General features: G+C 43.7%; 2 long non-coding RNA genes across 2 annotated transcripts; one reads left to right on the top strand and one right to left on the bottom strand.

Moving 5' to 3' along the window:
* The first annotated feature begins 6,980 nt into the window (after positions 1-6,980).
* LOC117676272 (uncharacterized) lies at positions 6,981-9,732 on the top strand. The gene is made up of 2 exons (XR_004594389.3): positions 6,981-7,106; positions 8,434-9,732. It is a non-coding gene; the product is annotated as an uncharacterized LOC117676272 (long non-coding RNA).
* A 6,080-nt stretch (positions 9,733-15,812) lies between these two features.
* LOC117676285 (uncharacterized) lies at positions 15,813-23,915 on the bottom strand. Its single transcript, XR_004594393.3, has 5 exons — positions 23,536-23,915; positions 21,341-21,727; positions 19,849-19,911; positions 19,459-19,509; positions 15,813-17,453 (listed from the first exon to the last, which is right to left on the bottom strand). It is a non-coding gene; the product is annotated as an uncharacterized LOC117676285 (long non-coding RNA).
* Positions 23,916-26,584: the final 2,669 nt, after the last annotated feature.

Genomic DNA, 26,584 nt, shown 5'->3' with positions numbered 1-26,584 from the left:
TGGTGGGATTTCCATTTAAATCCGCTTCAGAACCAGCAAGGTAACCTCCAGACACATCATTCAATAAGGATACATTTACCCCATAAAACCTACTGGAGAATTTCCTTGGTAGCAAGCTATTGCAGGTCGCCATTAGCAATCTTCTCAAAAGCAATTGTCCATCCTAAAGATGGATTAAAAGAAGATGCAGGACCATCCCAACAGGTCCCCAGAACCCATAATTTCATTCAGCGATGACCAAAATCAACCCATTTTGGGGGGAACTTACCTAAATGAGTGCCAATCCCCAAGTTGAGAAGAAACACCATTCACAACCAAGAACCTCTTTTTATACCAGTTGGTAGAAAATGAGTTCCAGAAAAGGAAGCACCTTAAGTGTTAAGAACTTGGGTTGGTGGTTTTTTTTGTTTTTTTCCTAGATGACTTCAGGATGTTACTCCCACATAATGTTTAAATTGCTAGTTGGAAATAATTATTCCAATATTCCAATTTTTTTTTTAATTGAATGGAGATCTCCCTGTCTTGAGGGTTCTTGGTCAGCTGAGCTTGCTTTGAAGTCAATCCTTGGAACGTTACAAGACTTGATCTTCGCTCTCCCTATCAGGCTGTTGAAAACTGTGATTCGCAAAGGAACCTGATCCGTCTCAATTTACAAAGGCAGCTAATTTGCCAATTGCCCGAGGAAAGGGGAAAACGCATTTTTGAAGACAACTGAAAGATATTTCCGGTCAATTCAAGATGAGAATATTTGAAGGGCTGCCACAAAAAAGAGGAAGTCAACTTATTTGCCAAAGCACCTGAAGGCAAGACAAAAAGCAACGGGAAACGAATCAAGGAGAGAAGCAACCTAGAACTAAGGAGAAATTTCCTGACAATGAGAACAATTAATCAGTAGAACGGATTGTCTCCAGAGGTTGTGGGGGCTCCATTGCTGGAGGCTTTCCAGCAGAAACTGGACAGCCAGTTGTCTGAAATGGCACGGGGTCTCCTGCTTGCGCAGAGGGTTGGACTAGAAGACCTCCAGGGTTCCCTTCCAACTCTTATTATTGTGTTATTGTGTTGAAGAAATGTCCTAGAGAAAAAAAGAGAGAAGAAGAATGTCAGGCTTGTACAGTCAAAAATTGCGATGATTCTGATCCCAATGGATAGATCCGTGATGGCGAACTTATGGCGCGCGTGCCACAGGTGGCACACGTAGCCATATCGGTGGGCACGCAAGCTCAGCGTCTATGTGCGCACCGGCCAGCTGATTTTTGGGCCTTCTTGGCCCACTGGATGTAGAGAAACAGGCTGTTTCCTGCCTCCGGAGGGCCCTGGGGCGTGGTGGGGAAGGCCCGTTTTTCTCTCTCCCCAGGCTCCAGAGCCTTTCTAGGAGCTTGGGGAGGGAGAAAATGGCCTTCCCTACCCACCCCCGGAGGCCCTCTGGAAGCCGGAAACGGCCCGTTTGCCAACTTCCGGTGGGACTGGAAGTCGGCAGACGTGCCATTTCCGACCACCGGAGGGCCTCTGGGGGTGGTGAGGAAGGCTGTTTTTGCCCTCCCCAAGCTCCTAGAAAGGCTCTGGAGCCTGGGGAGAGAGAAAAATGGGCCTACTGGGCCCACCATGCCATCATATGTCAGGAGCAGGGGGTAGCGGGGAGGGTCGCACACACATGCGCAGGGGTGGGGTGTATAGAATTATGGGTGTGGGCACGCATGCTCACAAACCCCCCCCCCCACTCCTGGCATGCAATGGCAAAAAGGTTAGCCATCACTGGGATAAATCAATTCCTTTTCCAGAAGTATCCACCAATTGGTTTTCTAATAAAGGAGAATATTTGTAGCTCAGGGTTGACATGAGGGGCCCTTGGTGCTCTCTGAGCTTGCTTGTTTTCTTGCAGACGTCTCATGACCCAACTAGGTAACCTCATCAGTGCTAGTTCTTACTATTCCTTTTGGGAGGGAATGCATCCCAGCAAGACAGCAGGGTTAGAATGGAACTGAATTGAAATCAAATTAAAATTTGGTGCTCCTAGAGCTCTCGGTGCATTAATTTTTTGGGGGGGGGTGTCATGTTGCAGTGAGATTCGAATCAACGTTTCAGAAAGGATCACAGATCCACTGCTAAACTGAACTAAACACTAAATTAAACTAAACTAAATTGAAGTAAACATTAAATGAAAGTAAACTAGATTAAGCTAAATTAAACTATACTGGATTAAACTAAAGTACTGTATTGTTTGGACTATAAAATGCACTCCCCGCCCACCAAAAAAAGTAGGTGGAAATGTCTGTGCATCTTATAGAGTGAATGTTGCCGTAGCCACACCTGCCTGCCGGCCCCCACCCTTCAGCCTCTGCCTCCCAGCAATTTGCCTTCTTGCAGCAAACAGCTTGGTCAGGTTCAGCACAGCCTGATTTAGCTGATCGACGGTTAGATTGGCCTCCCGGAATACCTCCGATCAGCTGTTCCAGGTGCCGGGAATCGCCTCCACCGCCTATCACCGCTGCCTGGAACAGGCAGAAAACAGGACACACGGAAGCCAAAAACGGGGCACACAGAGGCCAAAAACAGGACACATGGAGGCCAAAAAGGGGACATGCGGAGGCGGCAATAGGTGGTAGCAGCCACAGCCTGGAACAGCTGATCGGAGTTATTCCAGGAGGCAGATCCAACAGCCAATCAGCTGTCAACTCGCAAAGCATCCCTGACCTGCTCTCGAGTTGCCATAAGCAAGGGGGGTGTCAGCGTCCCAGCACTGACAGGGGGATGGGAAACCAACGAAACGGCACGGCAGCCAAAGGCAGATGTACATTCCAGACTTATCTCTCTCAAGGCTGTATCCCAGGGTTACCCACAGCGGCCAGAAGGGAGTGGTCTCTACAACCCATGAAATTGCTCCTTTGGCGAATGTGATTGATGACACACCCTGGGGGGGCAGGGGGGGGAAACAGGGTCATGATTAGGGCAGAAATTATGTAAGATCAGAGCTTGCTTCACTTGGGAACGTGCCAACATGAAGCTCCTAATAAATGGATTTCTGGATTTCTTTTGAAGCTTGGCTCAAGTTTGGACATCCCTTGGAACCCTGACATCAGCTGCTCATGCTAAATCAGACTATGCTGAAGCTGACCAGGCTGTTTGCTGCAAGGAGGCAAATTGCTGGGAGGCAGAGGCAGATTTTTTTTTTCTTGTTTTCCTCCCCAAAAACTAGCTGCGTCTTATAGTCCGGAGCGTCTTATACAGTGGTGGGATTCAGCCGGTTCGCATCACTTCGGGAAAACCAGTTGTTAACTTTCTGAGCAGTTTGGTGAACTGGTTGTTGGAAGAAATCATTAGGGCAGAGAATCGGTTGTTAAATTAGTTGCATCCCACCACTGGTCTTATAGTCTGAAAAATACAGTACTGTGAGCTAAATTGAATTAAACTAAACTAAATTAAACTAAACCGGATTAAACTAAACTATATTGAGCTAAGCTAGATTAAACTAAGCTAAACATGAAGTTAAACTAAACTAAATTAAACCAAACAATAAACTAAATTGAATTTAAATGAAACACTAAATCTAACCAAATTAAATTAAACGCTAAATTAAACGAAACATTTGGTTAAGCTGGGAGATCCCCATTTCCCGTTTTTTGACATCTGAGGAAAAAAAATCTTGAAATGTCAGCAAGATTATTGTATGTACCGCAGAGGAGAAATACTGAAGTACCCACAAGAAGAGGATTTAATTTAATTTAATTTAATTTAATTTGTAACTGCTGCAAGGAAGTTCTTTGTCACTTCTTTAATTGTCTTTTTTTTTTTATTTGTTAGTTGTTTTCCTTACTTTTTCTTTTATCTTTTTTTTCCTTCCCTTAACTTTTATCTCCATAGTTTTCCTCTGGCTAAAATATCTTTCACTCAGCATTATTTTTTAAAAAATTAAAAAAAAAGAGAGAGAGAGGCAAAACAATTGCAACACTGCCTTTTTAAGCGTTGCAAATTGTCCAATTATGCAGGATATTCCCATGTTCCTAATGACCCCCCAAAACTTGTCTTCTGCATGACCCAAAGAGTTTGAGAGCTGGGCGAGGCTCGGTTGGTGACAGGAACAGAATTAAACAGAAGTCAAACCACTAAACTGTTCGTTAAGAAGAGGACATTTGACAGCTTAGCAGAACTAAGAAAAGGGCGGGGAAGAATTAGATGATAAAAGAGATTTTAAGAAGCTTGTTTGAGGCTTACAGGAAATCGGGAATTAAGAACACGGCGTTATCTCCGATCCTTTTGTTCTGGAATTATTCTGCAAGAAACACATTGTTTGAAAAAGAGATGTGAGATCTTTATCTGGGTTTGGAGCTCTTGATCCTTTTTTGTTTTTCTTTCCTTCTTAAATTCACACACACCGCTTCGGCACGTTTTGTGGCTGAAAAAACGTTGTCGATTTTCCAAAAGTAGAAGAGAACAGGGTAACAGAGTTGGAAGGGATCTCGGAAGTCTTCTAGTCCAACTCAGAAGGAAACCCTATTCCATTTTGGACAAACGGTTGTCTGAAAGTTTTGGGGTTCTTCTGAACAAGTGCTCATTCACAGCAGAATCCATTTCACACCTGGGTTGCGGTTGAAGGATGTAATCTTCTTTAATCCACCCCTTGAAAAGAGATCTTTTTGCAAACCTCAAAGGTTGGGGTGTATACTAAGTGTGGGTGGTTGACACAGGTGTTCAGTTGACTTGAAATGCAAATAATTAGCTTTTTGGTGCCTTGTATTTATCTTGAGATGGTTTGGACAGGTCTCCACAGGAAGGAATTCACTTTCACCCCTTTTTGATAAGGCAGATTTGAGCAATTCCGTCTCGTCTCAGATTCAGTGTCCCATAATGACCTCCAGGTTGTTCTTCTCGGCTTCTGGGGTCAAAATGGACAGACACTGCCGAGGTGGTCCATAGCACCATTGGTGGTCACTGCTTCCAGGAAAATCCCAAAATGAAGTAACCATTCACAAGAATTTTGGCTCACGGGACCTTCAAACCCATCTTCCTATTTCCCACAGTTTCATGGAAGCCTACTTAATTGAGAAAAGTCTTTGTTATATATATCAAAAATTCTGCCCTCAATTTGATCACTTTGCTGATTTTTTATCAGTTCCCTCTTCCCCCTTTTAGGTATCATCTCATGATTCCTTCTGCTGTTTTCTGAAAAAAGTAGGACTATAAAGGGAATAACAGAACCACAGAGTTGGAAGGGACCTTGGAGGTCTTCTAGTCCAACCCCCTGTTCAAGCAGGAACAGGGGTCACCAAGGAACACTTCAAGCTGATTAGATACTATCTTCTCATAAACGTTGCCTTGTCCTTTAATTACAAACACACCGCGATATTTCCTAGCTTTTGCCAAACAACACAACAGTTTTACAGTTTTGGTGAACCCCTTAGTCAAATCAAATGAAAATTTTATTATTAGGTTCCTACCTAGGCCAGAAAACGCTGCCATACAAATGCATAAACCTTTCATTCATCAATCTGAAAAAGTAGATATAAAGTAGATATGACATGCGATAAAATTACAAAAAGGAAACACCTCTTTATAATGTTAACGCCATTCGGGGGAATCCTCGGAGGGAAAGGATAACTATCGAAAACACAGAACTGGGAAAAATCTGTGCGATGGATTATTTTGTCCGACCGATGTAAAGGAGAAAAACAACAGAAGGGGGGGGAAAAATTACACTGAACCAGAACGAGTTCGAAGAAAGTTTTAATGCGAGAAACAAATATTTATTTTGCCTCCAGGATTCTAGTATTCTCAGAAAGGATCTGTTGTCTTAGTATCTTTCCTTCAGCCCATTATTTGTAATCGGATCGAATCTACAGTTGTGAACTTCCGTGTTGTGAGTCGGATTTTCCAAAACTAGCTGAGGCAGGAAGCACCCGTAATTGTATGTCTCAGGACACCTGACGGTGAAGCCACAAATGTATTCAATAATAAATATTAAATGGAGAAGCACAAGATTCCAGTCCTCTTTGTCAGAGTTTTCATGAGAATTTCATGGGTCATCAATGACACTTAATTAATATGTCACCCTACAATGCAGCACCCATCCCTTGTGCTACTTAACCACTTAAACAATCAAGAGCCCAAAAAATGTGTATGAATTTCCATCTTAATGGATCTTGCTCATAGCAATGAGCTTCAAGGCATTGGGCTTGACGCGAACTTACGTTCCTTTCCTCCTAAATAAATAAACTAAATATTTTTGGTCAGATTCTTAGGACTCTAATGATGAAACGGGCATTTCTTCCTAATTTAATAAAGTCTTTTTTTTTTCCTCCTAAGAAAATGGTCTGATTCAGGGGTCGGCAACCTTAAACACTCGAAGAGCCGCAAAAGTCCTAACCGGAAACCCCCGTTCAATTCTGGAGCCGACCGGAAGTCCGGTTCCCCCACCATAGAGTCTCTTCCTAGCATGGCATCCTTTTTCCTCTACATGTCCTAACCGAAAACCCTATCAATTGTGGAGCTGACTGGCAATAGGGAGCCACAGCAGAGGGATGAAAGAGCCACATGTGGCTCCAGAGCCACGGATTGCCGACTCCTTGATGAAGGCATAGGACACATTTAGAACAAAATTGTAGAATGTCGGGAAATGTTGTGGCTTTCCAAAATGAACAGAGCCCAAACTTTGGGAAGAGTTGACAACTATCTCGGGTCTTCTTGGAATCCAAACATTTAAAAATTGGGGAAGGGATGCCACTATCTCACCATGTGGGCAGAAGCTCTCATTCCTTTGTGGCATCTTCTGAACCGCATTTTCCCTCCTGATACTGAATAAACATAGTAACAAATTAATAGATCAGGAGATAAATGTTGTTTTTTTCTCTCTCTCTCTCTCTTTTTTTTTTTGACTCCTCCAGAATCAGAGGAACGAGTTTCTTTTAATTTGCTTGTTGCCAGCAGCATTTAAACAAAAAATTTTAATGATAACTTGAGGAGAACAGTTGCAGGAAAATCTGTGGGACTGGAGCTTTTTCCGCATTGTGTGGTATCACCACGAGGCTTGGAAGAAGAGTATATAAGTGGACTCCTTGTGTTTGGAGTTTCAAAGCATCAGACGTTTCTCTCCTTCATCTTGAGAAGATTAGAAGGTAATACCACTTTTTTATCTGGGGATCAGTCTAGTTCTCCATGTCCATATTTTGCGGATGTGGAGATGTTCTAAAACAGGGATTTTGTGGCTATGCTCAATGGGCAGCGATGGTTGTGTGAGAAGTTGAAGATCTTCTCAAGAGATCTTCAGACAGGATGGTCATCTTGAGCCAAAGCTCTTGACCAGGGCTTTGAACAGCCCTGTTCAAGGAGATTTAGATCATTAATTTGGATGGTGACAATCATAGATCATTAAGTGGAAAGAAGCTTTGTATGTTAGTTTGGTGGTTAACCAAATAACTTCCCATGTTTTGATGTTTGTGAGCATCTACCCAAGAATCAACTGGAGGTAAGTCTTGTTCTTAACATCTAAATTTGTAATAGTTCAGGTTTTCAAGTTTTGTGAAGGAACTGTGAAAAGAGGAGTTTTTGAGGGGCCAAATTTGAGCCTGCTCTTTCTCCTTCTAGAAGCAACATCACCTTTTGATGTCTCCTGTCTATTTCCCTCTCCGAGGCCCAGTAAACATGTGGGCATGGGAAAAACCAACATCTTGTAGTAAATCTGTAGGTTCAGTTTGTTTCATTTGTCTACCTTTGAGGAAAAGTAGCAATTTGTTGTGTTGTCTAGTGGTTGGTGAACCATATTTTGAACAACAATATTGAACCATAGTTAGAAGGCTCTTCCATATTGGTGGATAAGGCTGTGGCCTCCAATTTTGACTACCAAAATGGACATTGTGGGTTCTCTGTATCTCACAAAATCCAAATTGGGTCAAACTGGAAAAAAAGAGAGTTGCACAAAAAGAGTGTAGAAAGATTGAGTCCTCCAACCTTCTTCGTCTAGACCAAATGTTAGGAAAAGCACTGGAATATGCTGGCATTTGGCCTGATGGAAAGGTCTTCAAAATCTGTGGGCATCTCAACTTCTCAAGCCAAGTTGGGTGTTCTTCTCACTGACCCACACATTGTCCTTGTTATCAGGAACTGGTGAATTATTAGCCCAAACCTGAAAACAATTTGTGATTCAGTTGGAACAATCATTGGGATTGACTTGAATGAGCCACTGGGTTCAAGGAATCAATCCACTTGATCCTAATTTGCCATTCAGTTCCATGGCTCTATTTCCTTCAAGGAGATCACCCCAAGAGCTGATCTCGATCCGATTCCAATTGGTGAGAATGTTGACCAAGAATGAAATTGCTCCCCACGATCAGGTTGGTTCTGGCTTGTTAATTCCTTTCTCCAAAGGTTGGCTCTTCGTGATCTCTGCAAAACAAAGGGTGGATCCTTTTTAGCTTCATCTCTCTCTTTCTTTTCCCCTCTTAGGATCTGCAAGATGAATTCCGAATACCTGTTCCCGGAGTTCTTTGAAGAGGCTGAGCCTTCCTTCTTTGATGCTATTGAAGATCTCTCAATGCATACCAAAGGGGGTGTCTATTGCCCCAGGCCATATCCTCCTTATAAATACAGACCACGCTACTGCCGCCCCAAATATCCCTGTCTACCTCCTTGTCCACCTCCTAGACCTCAGTGTCCAACTCCCTGCTATCCTTTGTATCCTCTGCCCCAATGGCCCAGACCATGTTACCCCTCCTACCCATGCCAACGCTACCCACCTCAATGGCTCTACCCCAAACCCTGTGGCCCCCAGAAACCCTATTACCCTTACTGTCCTCCCTACTGGGGGCGCCCATGCTACCCCAAATGCCTGCCACAATACCCATGTGACTTCCTTGAGATCTACTAGAGAAGAAGTCACTCCTCTTCTACCGTAGCAACGCCTTTGCCTCAGATTTGTCCTGCCAAACTCTTTCCTCGGTTGAATGTCTTGACCTCGGTTCCTGGGTACCTTCTGGATTTTCCACCCCCCAAGTTCTATTTCTGCTTGCATTTTTGTTTTTTTTGTTTTTTTTTTCTTTCAAGGCCGACCATGAGGTCGCTGTGCCACCTCAGGGCCACCAAGAGTCCCCATAAGGTGGAGCTGCATTAGGTTTCTGCCGATTGAAGGACTGGGTATGTTCAGGCATGGTTTGAGAAAAGAGGAGAAGGAGAAGGAGTTGAAGGGAGAAGAAGAGGAAGAGAAGAAAGAACGTGATTCGGGATCATCTCATCCAAGAAAGAACTCAAAGGACTCCAAAGATGACAGAGGACTGAGAAACCAAGAAATTGCTTGTTTGAAGCATCCATGCCCAACGAATGAGAAGAGACTATTTGGGAGTGGGGGAATCACATTTATTTTAAAACCTATTTTTTTAACTCATTGTACGCAGTGGCTCAGTAGCTAAGACACTGAGCTTGTCGATTGAAAGGTCGACAGTTCAGCGGTTCGAATCCCTAGTGCCGCGTAACGGGGTGAGCTCCCGTGACTTGTCCCAGCTTCTGCCAACCTAGCAGTTCGAAAGCAAGTAGAAAAATAGGGACCACCTTTGGTAGGAAGGTAACAGCGTTCCATTCCTATTCTAGGAGGGAGTTTGATTTCTCATGTCTTCTGAATGCTGGGACTGAATTTGTGACTCTCATGGCCTCTTTTTGCACGTTACCCCTGCTAAATATATCTGAAAAACCAACTATCTGCTCTTCAAAGGTGTCCTTTGTCATCAATAAATCTGCTTTTCTCTGCATAAACCTTCTTGTCCAATGTCTTCAGTTCATTATGTTCCTCAACCCTCTTCTCAAGAGATCAAAAGGCCCAACAAAGACCTGGATTGGTTCTATTTCCTTCCAGAAGTGTTTAGATGACATTCATTTACAACCAGAGCATAAAATGTTGAGTTCCTTCAATCTTCGGTTGCTAGGATGACGTTCTGCCCTCCGAGAATTAGGTCAGCTCTCTCACCACTTATGAAAAACCCTTCATAGGTTTGTCTGCTTTCCATGACACCTTGGAAGGCTTCTGAAATGCCAGCTGTTGAGTTATTTTTCACTGATATTTAAATTGAGTTGAGCTTGGAGTCTCTGGGCGCTTCCATGGGATGCTACCCAGTTTCACTCAAATCAGACCAAATAACTGTATTGTGGTCATTAACCAACAGAAGCCCAGTTTAATTAATAAGTATGTAAGGGGAAGTTTCCTATGAGACTTGATGGCTTCATGGGTGCTTTCGGGAAGTTTGTTGGACAGTACTCCATTTCCTGGTCTAATCTAGAACCTGGAGTTTTCAATAACACATTAACCAGATCTGATTCTCAGATCAAACAAGCCCACCATCTTCTGTGAATAAGAAGAAATGGACTAGGTTTTGAATGGTTGGGAGGAGATAAAGTCCATAATGAATTGGGAGTTCTAGATCAACCTTGCAAGATGTAGGTTCTCTAGGCTGGAGAACCTCTTTCAGACTGTTGGAGACTCTTAAGGGGGACATCCATTCCTCAAAGGACTTCTTTAATGGACCAAATAGTTGCAAACACCTCCTTTCCCAGGAGGTAAACAAGCTATGATGCTTTCCACCGTCACCCCTTTTGCTTCACGAAGATGTTCTTCACCCAACTAATGCCCCCTTTCAGGTTATCTTTTCAGTTCCTATTGAATTACTCTTGACCTTCAAAGGTTCTCCTTGACCAGGGTGAGAACAGCAAACCCCCAAGTGAGAGAGGTGTTCCTTATTGATATCTCCTGCCCTATAATTGACCCACCACACCTTACAAAGAGCTTTTCAGGAAAATCACAGAAGGTCCAAGGATGGATATTGCAAACGTTTATTGCAGTAAAATAAATTAAGAAGTAGCCACTGATACTTCAGCCTAGACAATTAAGGACTAACAAAATGAATTGACAGAAGAAAGAAAAACAGCTTGAGGAGGAGAAATGGCAGATCTTTTCAATTCTGGAAGCCCCCCTCCCCAGTTCCTTCTGGTTAAGATTGCAGAAGAGATGAGACAGATGGAAGCCAAGAGATGAGATGGAAGTGTGGGAGATGCAGGCGCTGGGGTACATCCAGGGCTTTGTTCCTCCGACCACCGATGATCCATGTAGATGTTTCCATAACGTGATCAGCTTCTTATTGCTGGTACGATTTGGGTTTTTGAGGGCAAGGATGGCAAGAAAGACACCCAGGATTCTGAGGGGAAGAACAAGGCTGGGGAGACAGACAGCAAGAACTATGCGTTTCTGGAGGCTTAACAAGACAACTGTTTTTGGGAAGACATGATTTCTGAGGTTCTTGGGGTGTTGAGAAGACGCCACATTGCTTTTTCTGCTGTTGGTCCTTAGAAGACATCTTTCTAGGGTTTAACAGAGAGGAACACATTTTTAGTGGCTGGTTTTTAAAGGTCTCTGTAACTCACCTCATCTCAGCTTGAAGATCGACCTGGAGGACTTCAAATATAAATACGAGGAGGTTGATAGGTCAAAGATGGAGATACTTGAGGAATGAAAACTCATAGCAGATAAAATTCACTCTCTAAACTGGGGGTGTACAACCAGTAGCTCTAAGGTACTGGTTACCTTAGGTAAGGTAAGGAAGGGGAAGTAGCTTCCCCTTCCCTCCATTTCTTTTCTTCTGGTCTTCAACCAGAATCAACTCAGCGCAAAGAACTGACTCTAACCTGTTGGTTGAGGAACACAGAAAATGAGGACGCTTAACCTGATTATTGAATCACCCTGTTTATGTAGTCCAGAGATCTTCAAACTTGGCAGCTTTAAGACTTGTGGACTTCAACTCCCAGAATTGAAGTCCACAAGCCTTAAAGCTGCCAAGTTTGATGTAGTCCATTGAATCATGACATAGGAAGACAGTTGAAGACAGAGAGGTTCAAGAAAGAAGAATGAAGGGAAAATACAATCTGATCTTAGCAAAAGGATCTAGGTTAGTCTTGGTTCTTCGGTCTTCTGAACCTTCTAAAGAGGTTGAAACCATAATACGTCTAGCTGGGATTCTCAAACTATTCTCGTTGAAAAAGGTTAGGTGCCCCTGACCAGCAGAAGATCTCTGAGATATCTGGATATACTTTCTCATCATTAGCTGAAGATAAATGGGTACCAAACCAGAGACCATCCCCATTCAAAGATGCAGCCTAGACAAGAAGAGAACTTACCAGGTTCACCTGCACTCACCGGGTCTGCAAAGCGATATCTGATTGATTGAGGATGACTAGAAGCTTATGACTTTTATAGAGGACCAGAAAACTTGATTTGTAGGAAATAAATACCAAAGGAAGTAGATAAGAAAGAAGCTAGAAGAATCATTGTATTGAGTCAGCTCCATAACTTGTTTGATCTCCTTCTTTACATAATATATTCCAATTTGGTCTCCGTGTTTCTCCACCCTTCCTGGTCCATGAATATGGACCCTGTCCCTGTTCCTTCTACTTCCCTTGAAGTCAGATTTTTTACACACAAATTGGAGGAGTAAATTAGGTTGCCAAAGCAGATTGGTTTTTAATTTGGCCTAGCTAAGAGGAATGGCATTGCATGGAACATCTGGATGGCTGGACATGAAATCTTTTCCACTTCTGGTTGGCCAAATGTGGAAGTCCCTTCCATCTTGGACACCCAAGGACTAGACTCTCTGCCATTCAACTTCTCTTCCCCCAAAAAACCAGTCAAGAGTGACATCTGGTCCCTGAAAAAGTGTCTATGCTTGGGACCACAATCAGAACATCTGGACAGTCAGAAGAAAGTGGTTCTTTTCTGCCAGGTCCTGCCTCAGATGTCCAGAACTCTATTTTTGATGGACACCTTAATGTCCATGACTCTATTTTTGATGGACTCCTTATATCCCCACATGACTCTATTTTTGATGGACACCTCAATATGCATGACTCAATTTTTGATGGACATCTCAGATGTCCATGACTCTTATTTTGGATGGACACCAGACGTGAAGCCCCCTCCTCTTAAAAATGACAAAGATGGTCCATTGCTCCTCCAACCGTAATTACTTTTTTGCCCTTGTACCTATCCTGTCTCAAAGAAGGGGGGAGAAAGCATGAAATGATTTCCTTAATAAATTTTGTTGTTGTTAGTTGCGAAGTCATGTCCAACCCATTGCGACCGCATGGACAACGATCCTCCAGGCCTACCATCTTCTGGAGTCCATTTAAGATCATGCCTACTGCTTCAGTGACTCTATCTAGCCACCTCATTCTCTGCCATCCCCTTCTTCTTCTTTTGCCCTCCATCGTTCCCAGCATTCGGCTCTTCCCCAGGGAGTCCTTCCTTCTCATTAGGTGGCCAAAGTATTTGAGTTTCCTCTTCAGGATCTGGCCTTCTAAGGAGCAGTCAGGGTTGATCTCCTCTAAGACTGACCAGTTGGATGGCCTTGCAGTCTGAGGGACTCGCAGGAGTCTTCTCCAGCACCAGAGTTCAAAGGCCTCCATTCTTTGGCACTCTGCCTTCCTTAAGGTCCAACTTTCACAGCCATCCATTGCAACTGGGAAGACCATCGCCTTGACTATAGGCACTTTTGTTGGCAGGGTGATGTCTCTGCTTTTTAGTTAGCTATCTAGATTTGCCATAGCTTTCCTCCCCAGGAGCAAGCATCTTTTAATTTCATGACTTCAGTCCCCATCTCCGGTGATCTTGGAGCCCAGGAAAATAAAATCTGACACTCCCTCCATTTCTTCCCCATCTATTTGCCAGGATCCTTAATAAATAAATCATAATAAATAAATTAAAAATCATATCTCCACAGAATGCTATCTCAGGCTAAATAAAAATGCAATTAGCCTTCTATCAACCGTGGGACCTCCCACAGGATTGCTCTGGTTCATTAAAATCTAGCTTTGCAAAGGGAATCTCATTCTGATGACCTACCCAGATGAGGCATTTAGTTTTGAAAATAAGACCAGATCAGATGTTGTCTCCCGATTTGCAAACCAAAGACAGATAGGTTTGCTGAAACGGTTGTGCATCTCACTAACTGTTTCCTGTCTTGAGTGACTTGATTGCACAGGGTCAGCTATATTCTGTATGTATCTGTCTGGGTGTGTGTGAGAGAGAAAAAGAGAGAATCTCTAGAAGGAAAATATAATTAAATTAATTTGAACATCCAATCTGGACATCGCCCCCTTCCTTCCTTCCTTCCTTCCTTCCTTCCTTCCTTCCTTCCTTCTTTCCTTCCTTCCTTCCTTCCTTCCTTCCTTCCTTTCTTTCTTTCTTTCTTTCTTTCTTTCTTTCTTTCTTTCTTTCTTCCTTCCTTCCTTCCTTCCTTCCTTCCTTTCTTTCTTTCTTTCTTTCTTTCTTTCTTTCTTTCTTTTGAGTTGTGTTCTGATTTTCTGGTTGATTTCCTGATGATTCTGTGGGTGTGGCTTGGTGGGCGTGGCAGGGGAAGGATACTGTAAAATCTCCATTCCCACCCCACTCCAGGGGAAGGTTACTGCAAAATCCCCATTTCCTCCTGATCAGCTGGGACTCCGGAGGCAGAGAATAGATGGGGGTGGGGCCAGTAAGAATTTCAGTACCAGTTCTCCGAACTACTCAAAGTTTCCGCTACCGGTTCTCCAGAACTGGTCAGAACCTGCTGAAACCCACCTCTGATCTGTACATGCGTGCGACATCAAACAACATGGCAATTCAGTCATGCACGCCGTCCGCATATACATGTGGCATCAAAAACACAGCAATATAGGATGCGATCGCACCGGGGTGGGTGGGCGGGGCCAGGCCCACCCCACCCGCAGTTCGGCACTACCAGTTCACACAAACCGGTCCGAAGCGGCTGAATACCACCTCTGTTCCTGACACAGGAACAAATCATGCTAGTGTGCAAAATCCAGGTTTTTTTTCTGTAACCAGTTTCATGCAAAAGGGACTGGCGAGTTGGCGGATGGGCCACTAGGTGGCAGTGCAGCGCCAAATAATAACCTAGAACAAGGCGGAAAATGCTAGTTAGTTTGCTACAGAAACTGAGGCCAACATTAAGCAAGGTTTAACCTGGGATGTAGACTGCAGCTGTAGGCAAGGAAGTAGCTGCAGAAAGAGAGAGGGAGAGAGGGAAAAAGAAAGAAAAAGTGGGGGGGGAGAGAGAGAGAGAGAGAGAGAGAGAAAGAAAGAAAGAAAGAAAGAAAGAAAGAAAGAAAGAAAGAAAGAAAGAAAGAAAGAAAGAAAGAAAGAAAGAAAGAGGAAGAAGGGGAGGGAGGGAGGGAGGAAGGAATGAAGGGAGGGAGGGAGGGAGGAAGGAAGGAAGGAAGGAAGGAAGGAAGGAAGGAAGGAAGGAAGGAGGAGTGGGAGGGAGGGAGGGAGGGGGAGGGAGGAAGGAAGGAAGAGGGAGGGGGAGGGAGGGAGAGGAAGGAAGGAAGGAAGGAAGGAAGGAAGGAAGGAAGGAAGGAAGGAAGGAAGGAAGGAAGGAAGGAAGGAGCAGAAAGAGAAAGAAATAATTTGTGTCTTGCAAGTTTGCAATCTACGCAGGGTCCTTTTTCCAAAAATTGCAGATATTTGAACCCTGTGCCTAGGGAAATGGATCAAATTTCCTGTACAATGTTGAACTCCATAGAGTAGCAGGATTGGGGGTGGGGGGGAGAGAAGGTTGGGCTGGATGAATCTGAACCCCAAAAGTTGATCATGTAAGAGTTACGTGATAGGGTGGGACTTGAAATAATTCAGCTCAGATTCTTACTTGATTGTGGAATATGGACACTGTTTCTCCCCCCCCCTCCAAGCCTCCCTCGCAGGGTTGTTTTGAGGAACGATGTAGGGCCACGGAGGCCACAGGTGGAAAGGTAGGAGAGGAAAGTCATTGTGAATGATTTAAACATACATCGAAGAGGGAAGGAAAACAAAGCAAAGTTTATTCGATACAACTTCACACACAAAGCCAGCAGAGGAGAGAAGGGGAGAGAAGGTTCCTCAGTGTTCACTTAATGACCACTGGGGGGGGGAAAGGTCATAAAATTATAAAAACTAGGACTGTTGTGAGTTACAACTGTGATGGGCAGACTCCATTACGGTCGTAACTCAAGGACTACCTGTACTAGAAGACAGAACGAAATGGCAGTTTGCCAAAGTTAATCCCTCATACGTTTCAAAAACTTGAAAAATCTGAAGCAGAAGTGTCACGTTTTGAATCTCAATTCCCAGCATTGAATCTTCATTACGTACTTTTCCTGTGTTGTTTGTTTCTTCTGTGTTCTGCATGTTGTTCTGCGTTCTGCATGTTGTTCTACATTCTGCATGTTGTTCTGTATTCTGCCATCTGCATTCTGCATGTTGTTCTGCATTCTGCATGTTGTTCTGCGTTCTGGATGTTGTTCTACATTCTGCATGTTGTTCTACACTCTGCAAGTTGTTCTGCGTTCTGCATGTTCTGTGTTCAGTAGGTTGTTCTGCATTCTGCATGTTGTTCTGTATTCTGCCATCTGCATTCTGCATGTTGTTCTGGATTCTGCATGTTGTTCTGTGTTCAGTAGGTTATTCTGCATTCTGCATGTTGTTCTGGATTCTACCATCTGCATTCTGCATGTTGTTCTGTGTTCGGCGGGTTGTTCTGCATTCTGCGTGTTGTTCTGTGTTCAGCAGGTTGTTCTGCATTCTGTACGTTGTTCTGCGTTGCGCAGAAATGGAACGTGTTAACAGATCGTGTTTCTTTTTTGCCCTTGACTCCACAAGAGCAGATTTATGCGGTTATTCTGGAGAGTCCAACAACCTGAGTTTCATCCCCCAAAGAGAAAATATATAGAATACGATGTGTTAATGTAGGTAGGAGGAAAAAATTAAGTGCAAGAACGTAGCTGAAAGAAAAGACACCACGCATGACCAGGAGAAAGAAAGCAATTGGCTTTAGGAGTTCAAAGCCAGATTGCACAACGGACGCCACGCACAGCACTTCAGTTGCAGCATGGTTTGCAACAGCATGTACAAGTGCAGCACGGAGCAGGGGATGCAGATGGGGCACAGGGAGCAGCGCAGGTGGACACCGGCATCAGCACAATCCGACCACAGCAGCACTGGCTAAGTTGGATAGGGATACAGGTGTAAGTTTGGGTCTGGCACGGTTCGGGGGCAGGAGCACAGGTCTGGCACGGCACCACACAGATGCTGGCTTGACACGGCGTTGCAGAGGACTGGCAAGGATCGTCGCTCTTTGTGGCTTGACACGGCTTTGTACAATCGCAGCTCTGGGTGGGCACGACGCAGGCAGACGTTTGGCAAGAACAGGTGGGTTTTGACTCGCACGAGCTGACGCAGACAACCGGGCAGCAACTGCTACACGGCGAGGTGCACTTAGCCGCCGGGGCCTTGGTATCGGTGCATGATTTTTGGCAGGAGGAGGAGCTCTTGACCACTTTCACGGGCTCAGATACACAAATGCAGGAGCTGGGTGGGCTGCATGGCGTCTGAGCAGGAGCGGATTTTACACAAACGGCAGGGCACGAACACGGCTGTTTGCACTGGTACGACATTAGTTGACCTGCAAGATGGAGGGCAGGAAAAAGAAATGTGAGGATGATTAATGTTCACTGCTTTAAGAAGGAGCAACGTAAAGCATGTGGTCGGACTTTGTCATATCTCATTTCCTTTAGAAACCTTTACCTAACTCCCTTAAGAGCTGTGGTGGCGCGGTGGTTAGAATGCAGTACTGCAGGCTGCTTCTGCTGACTGCCGGCTGCCTGCAATTTGGCCGTTCGAATCTCACCAGGCTCAAAGTTGACTCAGCCTTCCATCCTTCCGAGGTCGGTAAAATGAGGGCCCAGATTGTTGGGGGCAAGAGGCTGACTCTGTAAACCGCTTAGAGAAGGCTGGAAAGCACTGTAAAGTGATGTATATGTCTAAGTGCTATTGCTATTAAATATCATTTTCCCCCTGGTTTTCAAATTCACTCCAGGAAAGCTTGAAAAGCTTTGAACAATTTGTGTCTGAGTAGTAAAGTTTTTTTCTTTACTCTCTGCAGCATCTTTTCCTCTCATTTCCATCTTTTATTAATATATATATATATATATATATATATATATATATATATATATATATATATATATATATATATATATATATATATATATATATATATATATATATATATATATATATATATATATATATATATATATATATATATATATATATATATATATATATATATATATATATATATATATATTGCTGCTGCCCGAATCTGACAAGACTCTTTGGCCATTTCTGTAAGATCTTCCATCTTCACTATTCTAGATCTCATGGAGGACTAAATGTAGAAGGACGGGGTTCATGTTTAGCAAAATGTGGGGTGCATAATAGTCTCACAGCTCTTCTTAACTTTAAAATAACAAGGTTTGGAGGGAGACTGAAATTGTTCAGGAATTTTAGGGGACAGAAAAGGGAATAAAATAAACTGGTGCTCCAGGGGAAGTGGGTTTGATCATCACTTTATCCTGGGGGAGTACAATTTGAATTTGACACCTTAGAAATGATAAATCAATAATAAATAGTTAACTTCTCCATGGACTTTGTGACTGTCCTTTGGGAGAAAGCATCCAACTATCCACTTTCTCTTCCCCAGGGAATAATATTTGCAGCTCCTTAGGAGTCAATTCAACTTCTAAAGATTTAAAGGATTGAATGCAAATCTTGATTTCCTTTTTTGTTAAAAAGCTTCACAATCAGACAAACAAAAGCTCAGGATATCACCACCTCCAAAACGTTTCTCTGAAATTATCAAGGATCCTAAGGAGGACCATTGACCTTGTCATTCCCCCCCCCCTATCCACCTAATGTTGGATGTTCTCTAGATGGTCCTCAGAACCAAGGAAGACCATTTCAATGGGTCTTCATCCAAACATAATCCCTCCCAAACTCCAGAAAGCCACTCCAAACTCAACCATGACCCATCTCTCACCATCAATGGTTTGGAGATACCCACCCAGGATCATGAGAAGGATTCAACAGTGGAGGACCATCTCCCATGTCCCACCACCCACCTAATGTTGGACATCCTCAGAACCAAGGAAGACCAAGGAACGGGTCTTCATCCAAACAGTGGAAGACCATCTCTCATATCCCACCATCCACCTAAGGTTGGACATCCTCAGAACCAAGGAAGACCAAGGAACGGGTCTTCATCCAAACAGTGGAAGACCATCTCTCATATCCCACCATCCACCTAAGGTTGGACATCCTCAGAACCAAGGAAGACCAAGGAACGGGTCTTCATCCAAACAGTGGAAGACCATCTCTCATATCCCACCACCCACCTAAGGTTGGACATCCTCAGAACCAAGGAAGACCAAGGAACGGGTCTTCATCCAAACAGTGGAGGACCATCTCTCATATCCCACCACCCACCTAAGGTTGGACATCCTCAGAACCAAGGAAGACCAAGGAACGGGTCTTCATCCAAACCGAATCCCTCCCAAACTCCAGAAGGCCACTCAAAACTCAACCACGCCCAACCTCTCACCATCAACGAATTGGAGAATACTCACCTAGGATCACAAGAAGGATTCAACAGACAAAGAGTCAAGTTTCTGAGCGACCTGGAGAGATAGAAACACTTTTTATACCGTTCTCATAAGCTGGGTTCCGGAAATGAAACAGCCCAAGGATACCCAAAACCTAACATTAAATATTCGACACGATTCTAAGCAATAATCTTTAAAATTACTCTGGCTTCATTATCTTTAATGGAAATACACTACTGTATCAAGATAGGAAGTGCCGGTGACTCTGAGAAGGAGGCATTTTCCCACCCTAAATATGGTAGAAATAAAAGGTGATCTCATTCGAGGTCAAAAAATATCCAGGAATGATTAAGCCAGAGGGGCAAGTTGACTTAAGCTTTAAACAATGTTTAAACAATAAGAAAAAGATCTCACCTCGTCTGGTATGTATCACGAACTGGTGATTATCTCTTCAGCTTTCCAGTCCCTTGAAACCATCTTTAAAAAAAAACAATAAAAATAAGGTGGAAACATTTGAGCTTTTCCTTTATTATTATGAGATGCCAGCGCTAACAGGATGTTGGCTAGACCTGTGAGCATCAAGGACAGGTGTAAATCGCCTTTTTTAAAAAAAAAAATAATTTTATTAAACGTTAAAACTGAATAGATTAATACAAACTATTAAAAAAATAGAAAGTGTGGGGAAAAAGGGGAAATGCATAAAAAGAAGAAAGAAAGAAGAATATAGTAAAAGAAAGAAATACATAAAGAAATGACTTCCTCTTTCATTACATTTTAATGGATTTTAGTAATTTATCACCTTCTCTTAAAATATAACAAAGGATCTCTTCTACCGATAGTCCATCTCTTATTTATAAACCAATTCTTAAAGCTCATTGATCAGCAAAAGTCCTTTAAGCGTAATAATAAGATATCTATTTTAATAATAAGATATCTATTTTAACTTTGGTCAAATAAACCCACTTTGTATTCCTTCCTTTTAACAGACTCTTCTAAGGGTCTGAAAAGCACGCATCAGAATTAATCAGAATTTCCCTTGTGATTCCATATATATATATATGCAACAATTGACACACACACACAAATGAGACTGTTGGTTTTCTGTGGGTCTGCATTTTATAGGTCCTCATCACTGCAAAGAAGCCTGATACTGCGATTTTTAATGCTATTAAAATCACATTGCTGTCCATTTTTCTCTGGATTTATTGTCCTGTTTTTTTAACTTTGTTTCATACGGAGCATTTGAGCTCCATCTGCTGTTGCAAAGTAGCAAAATCCCTCTGCTTCCTTCCTTATTATTCATCACACGTCTCAGGAACTCATCCCCAATTCTTAGCAAGTTCTCCAAGCCCCACCCTGAACTTTTTCTGTTGGCTTACAAATTTATGACCCTAATAAAAAACTGGAAATTAAAAAAAATGGGTTTATATGATGCCAAATGTTCTTGGGAAAAAACTAACGGCTGTAATTTTGTACAATTGTGTGGTTTTCCTGCCAGAAATTAATTTCATTTCTAGGACTTCTAACAAGATTGATTTTTTTTCCCCCAACAGGGTGGTATTTTAGTTGAATTTGATGGACTCCTCCAAAAGTTAAATACCTTTGCATCAGGCAATAGGCCAGCTAAATTGGCATTTCATTAAAATCAGTGTGATGCCTTCCAAGTGTCATTTCCACAATTGGTCAGGTGGAAGCAGAGAACATAAGATACATGACTTCTCATCACAAGGCAACCCTCACTAACCCAGAGACAGCCCACACCCTATCAAATTAGAAGCTTTCCATCTGAAATATCAAGGTGAAGGTGGAAATTAGAGGAGTCGACCAGGTAACCATGTATATTGACTTTTTCACCCTACGGTGCTGTCTTCCTAGAAGCTAAGAAGAACCCATAAAAGAAGCTTACTTGAAAAAGCCTTCAGCTTCTGCCTTTGGTCTCCAGAAGGAACATTCAACGTAGTAAGTATCACAATTCTGGACTTCTTCTTCCACTTTCTCGTTGGCTTCTATCAAGGTTTCAGAAGGGGGTTTCTAAACTTCATCCAGGGTTTCAACATAATGTCGTTGGTGGTGGAATTCCATCCACCGGAATTTTTCTGGTGACTTCGGCTGGGCGTTCTTCAAATTCTTTCATCCACCTGCTTTGGGAGAGCTCAGGAGCAGAGTTTGGGGTCCTTCCTAGCTGGCACGGGCTTGATTTATTTCACTGCTTCTTCCCAGGTGAAAAGAGACTAAGAGCTGCTGGAAATTTACCGCTCGAGCAGGGACAGGCTCCATCTAGGAGCTTGGGTGTCTAAAAGACATAGCACGAAAGGAAAGATGGATATGGAGGGAAGAGGAAAATGTTATTCTAATCTCTGGCTGGAGCAGGGAGAACACAAGCCACAAGATCAGGAGGTGGTTTTCTCAGTGGTCGACAGCTTTTTCTCGGTTCTTCTCTATCTGCAATCCTCTGTTGGGCTTTGGCGTCAAAATCACCCTCAAGTTTCCTTTTCCAACTTTTAAAAAGGTTGTTTGGGAAGGGGGCATTGGAAGGAGGCACTTTTGAGCTGACTTCATTATTGCAAAGTGGCAAATTGTGGCAGGGGTCTCTCTCTCTCTCTCTCTCTCTTTCTTTCTCTCTTTCTGTCTGTCTCTCTTTCTCTCTGTCTCTGTTTCTGTCTCTCTTTCTCTCTGTCTCTGTTTCTGTCTCTCTTTCTCTCTCTCTCTCTCTCTTTCTCTCTCTCTCTCTCTTTCTCTCTCTCTCTCTCTCTCTCTCTCTCTCTCTCGTATTCTGTTTTTTCCCTAGCTGTTTCCAACATGAGTGGGGTGTTGGGTTGGAGGGCTCTTCTGAACATATTAGGATATTTTGATAGAAGGAAGATGCCCCTATGGGTTTAAAGAAAACCCCCTCCAAAAAAAAAAGAGGGGACATACCAAAGAGAAAAGATTGCAAGGATAGGTCCCCATTGCTTGCCATTTCTCCTTGCAGCAGCTTGTGGGGCGTGGGGGACAGTGAAAACGCAGACGGAAACGTCTAAGATCTTGGAAAGCGACTTTACTTTTAAAGCCATGCTCAGCTCTCTTAAACCAGCCCCTTTTCTGTGACAAAGATCACCTCCTGTCCTACTTTTCTTATCCGCATTTAAAAACAAAAAACCCCACAATTAAATGGATTAGCGCCATGGGTGGAGATTTAAATAGGCTTTGGGGGTTGGAGTGGAAATGAGAAACATAAGAAGCCTGAGGGACAAAGCAGGTGACAGGGGTGAAATGATCAGACTAATGAAATTTAGTTCCTGTATTATCTGTCTGAGCCAAACTTCCGACTTTTCTTCCTTCCTAAGGGGGAACAAGGTGAATTCTGATTTTTCTCACCGTATTCTTGAAGCATGCCATCTTTGATTTAGCTGCAGAGATGCAGCAGGGATGAAATGCTCTGAAGTCTGTTACTGGTTTGCTTCGCATGTGCGTGCGGGGTGCACGTCAAACGCGCACCTCACACGTATGTGCACTGCAGGCACTGCCATGCAGCGCTGAAAAAGGAGACTCCTTTTCTGAGTCTGCAAAGGTAAGTAGGAAAGCGAGGGGGGAACAGCTGTGCAGCACGATTTAGATTCGCTAGCAAATATAAATTGTGCGGAACAGCTGATTGTCAGAAATACCAGTTCGCCTGAACTGGTAGCATTTTTTACCACCGGTTCGGGTGAACCGGTCCAAACTGGTAGCATTTCACCCCCGAGATGCAGGCGTTCCTTGATTTATGAGTATTCTTGACAGATGTTAAGTGAATTTTGCCCCGTTTTACTACCTTCCTTGCCATCGTCGTTCGGCGAATTGCTGCAATCGTTAAGCTAGTCACACAGTTGTTAAGTGAACCTGGCTTCCCCGTGGACTTGGCTTGTCAGGAGGTTTCAGAATAAAATAAACACACGATCCCGGAATACTGCAACTGTCACAAATATGAATCCGTTGCCAAGGGTCTGAATTTGGATCGGGTGACCACAGGCGACGGTCGTACGTGTCACTTTTTTCAATGTTGTGTGTTTGAAATGGTCACTAAGTGAACTGTTATAAATCAAGGACTACCTGTACACAGGTGTAGCCTTGAAGACACCTTACCTGAACCTTTTCTGAAAGTGCTGCTATTTTCCTCCCCACAGGCTGAACTGCAATCGGGAAGAGGATGTTCTTCCATAAAAAGCTGGGCTGGTTAACCCCAGACATCGTCACCAGCCCCACTGATTCTTGCCTTTCACCCTCCATGCCGTCCTGCTCGGGGGGCTCTCCCTGTCTCGGTTCGAGAACTCCTCCCGTTTACAAAGTCTTCAGGATGGCTGGTTTGAAACCTCCGGCATCCTGGTCTGTCCCCGGTGGCCCTCTGGCATGCGAGGGTCTCTCTTCTCCTCTCCCCAAGGCCTTGGGGACTCCCATCGCATTGATGTCCTGCACACCTGGGGGCACAGACTTCAATCCCTGGAATCGAAAGGAATCTGCAACCTGGAAAGAAAGGAATATTTTCGCAAAAGAGCTCCCCAGCCTTTCTGGTTTTTCGTCTCCGCTCCCCGGCCCTGGGGAACCCTCACCGTGGGCTGTCCAGTGCCAGCCTGACTGCATCGCACCCCCATGCCTGACAAGCTTTCCCCTGTGTAATAACCCTTGTGGGTCTCTGTTCATAGTCCCCTGCAGTACCCAGCCTATCAATTTGCTTCCTTGTGGCATGCAACTTCCGCTGGCCCCAAACTGTGCCAGGATGATCCCATGTGCTGTGAAGGGTGTGAGCCGGTGTCCATGTGCCACGAAGTGTGCGAGCTGTTGCAAGACAGAATCTCCCCTGGCCTCAAAATGTGCCAGCCCTCTCCCATGCACCATGACATCCCCGTATGCTGCCAAATATGCCAACGGCACCCCATGTGTCCTGGAACTTTTACCGGCCTCAAATTGTGCCAGCCCAATCTCATGTGCCACTAAGGGTGCCGCTGAAATTCAATATGATGCAAAAGGCACCACCCTCACATCCCTATGTGGCACCAAGGGTGCCAGCATCCACCCATGTGATGTGGAAATTTTACCAGCTCCAAACTATGTCAGCCCAACCTCTTGTGCTGCTAAGGGTGCCACCGTAATTCCATATGCTGCAAAAGGTGCCACCCTCACATCCCCATGTGGCACCAAGTGTGCCAACTTCCACCCATGTGGCGTGGAAATTTTACCGGCCCCAAACTGCATCAGCCCAGTCTCATGCGCCACTAAGGGCGTGACTACAATCCCATATGCCACAAAGGGTGCCACCACCCCATGCGCCTGTGCCACAAAATGTGTGAATGCAATTTCTTCGCTGCCCCAATGTTCTTGCCCAGTTCCTTGTGGCACTAAGAGTGCGATTTCAGCCCCACTCACCCCTTCCTGGCCCAACCTTACCACATGCACCCCAAACTCCTGTTGTAAAGCTCCTGCTTTTACTGTGCCCCAAGTTATACTGAAGTGGGCAGGGAGATGTGGAGTTTCCTGTCCAAATATAGGCACCCTTCCCGAATCGCAAACTTGCCCCTCCACTAAATAAAACTTTCGCTAAGAAGTAAGAGTCCTCCCAATGTAGTTCGTCAGCCGAATTCTGAAGACACAAATCCCGTTTAGAACCGATAAGGCCCTTTTCCCAATTCTTCACTCCACCTCATGGTATCTCCAGTCTCTTGGTGGAAAAGGGACTTCAACTCCCAGGATACATCAGTAGTGAAGAATCCTGAGAAGTGTAGCTTTATGAGGTAGGCTAGATGTCTATAGCAGAGAATTCTGAGTCTTTTGTGGGAAGTCTTGTATGTCCTGGGTCTGGTGGCTTTGGTGTCATGTTCTCCTTTCTTCTCGATCTTCCTTTTGAAAGCACTTCTGTGTTTAATAAAAGCTGTCCATGACTAAGTGAATACTTTGTGTGTTTGTATGTGGGATGGGCCCAAGCCTACCATTCTAGAACTTGGGTCCTGCTATGGGGAGAAATGAGCAGATATTTCTGATTCCTTTATATTTCCTCAAAATATTACTTCTTTTCATCACGTAAAGGGCTGCCGCAAAGCCTGATTGATACTTTCAGGGCATGCTGGACTACAATTATTATTATTATTTATTTATTTAATTTGTATACTGCCCTTCTCCAACAGGACTCCAACAATGGGGTTTTATATCTCCAGAACCAGAGGAACATCTACAGTTCATGGGCTTCTTCGTCCCATCAGCTCAAAGCCACCTGTCCACCAACTTTCCACTTCAGCCCTGTCCATGTTGACCTTCCTTTTCTCTCTCCTCCCCTCTTCCACACCCCAGAACTTATTTTTCAAGACAACAGGAGGGTGACAATGTGCTGTTTCATCACCTTTCCTGATTCGCATTATTTGCAAGTCGGGTGTGAAAATTGCAACCACAAGCAACAGAGGAAATTAACAGCCTATGGGGCAATCATTAGCAAACCACAAAGGAGGTGGCAGCTCTGGAAGAAACACACTGCAATCACACAAGCTCTCTGCAATTCTACAGTTATCAAGGTGACAACAATCTTCCAGAGGTTGCGGTGAAAAAAAATGTGGTCGGCTTTCTCAGCCCTTTGAGCGATGGGTGCTGGAGGTATGGAGGGCCGAGCTGAGCATTCTTTGCATAAATAAAATAATAATTCCCCAGCATCTCTTGTAGAAAAGGACCAGGAGACTAAATGCCTCCAAATCCACATTTTTAAAGAAAGAATTTTATGAGACGAATTGCTGCTCCCAACCACAAAAAAAAAAAAAAAAAAAAAAAAAAACACCCAGAATAAAAGTGTATTTTAAAGACACACGAATGAAAAGGGTATCTTAGGCACATAGAACATATACAGAAAAGCTGCAGAACAAAAGAAATCATTTGCCAAACAGGCAGATTAGCCAAAATTAATGTACACATAATTAGGTAACAGGTGCACCAATATATATATATATATTATTGGATTACATGTATGTATTTATGTATGTATGTATGTACGTATATCGGTGCCTAACTGATATGGAAACAATGCCAAATAGATGCAGCAGCATTAAAAAAAAAACAGCTTAAAATAACATCAATACATTTGCCAAAAGTCTTTTTTTTAAAAAAAATTGGTGTATTTTTTAAAAGAGAAGATTAAAGAAAAAGAAAGAAATCCTAG

Source organism: Pantherophis guttatus, chromosome 18 (assembly GCF_059756535.1).
Source record: "Pantherophis guttatus breed Tessera chromosome 18, ASM5975653v1, whole genome shotgun sequence".
Classification (NCBI taxonomy): Eukaryota; Metazoa; Chordata; class Lepidosauria; order Squamata; family Colubridae; genus Pantherophis; species Pantherophis guttatus.
The sequence above is the reverse complement of the archived record's forward strand: the minus strand, read 5'-3'. Positions and strand labels throughout refer to the sequence as shown.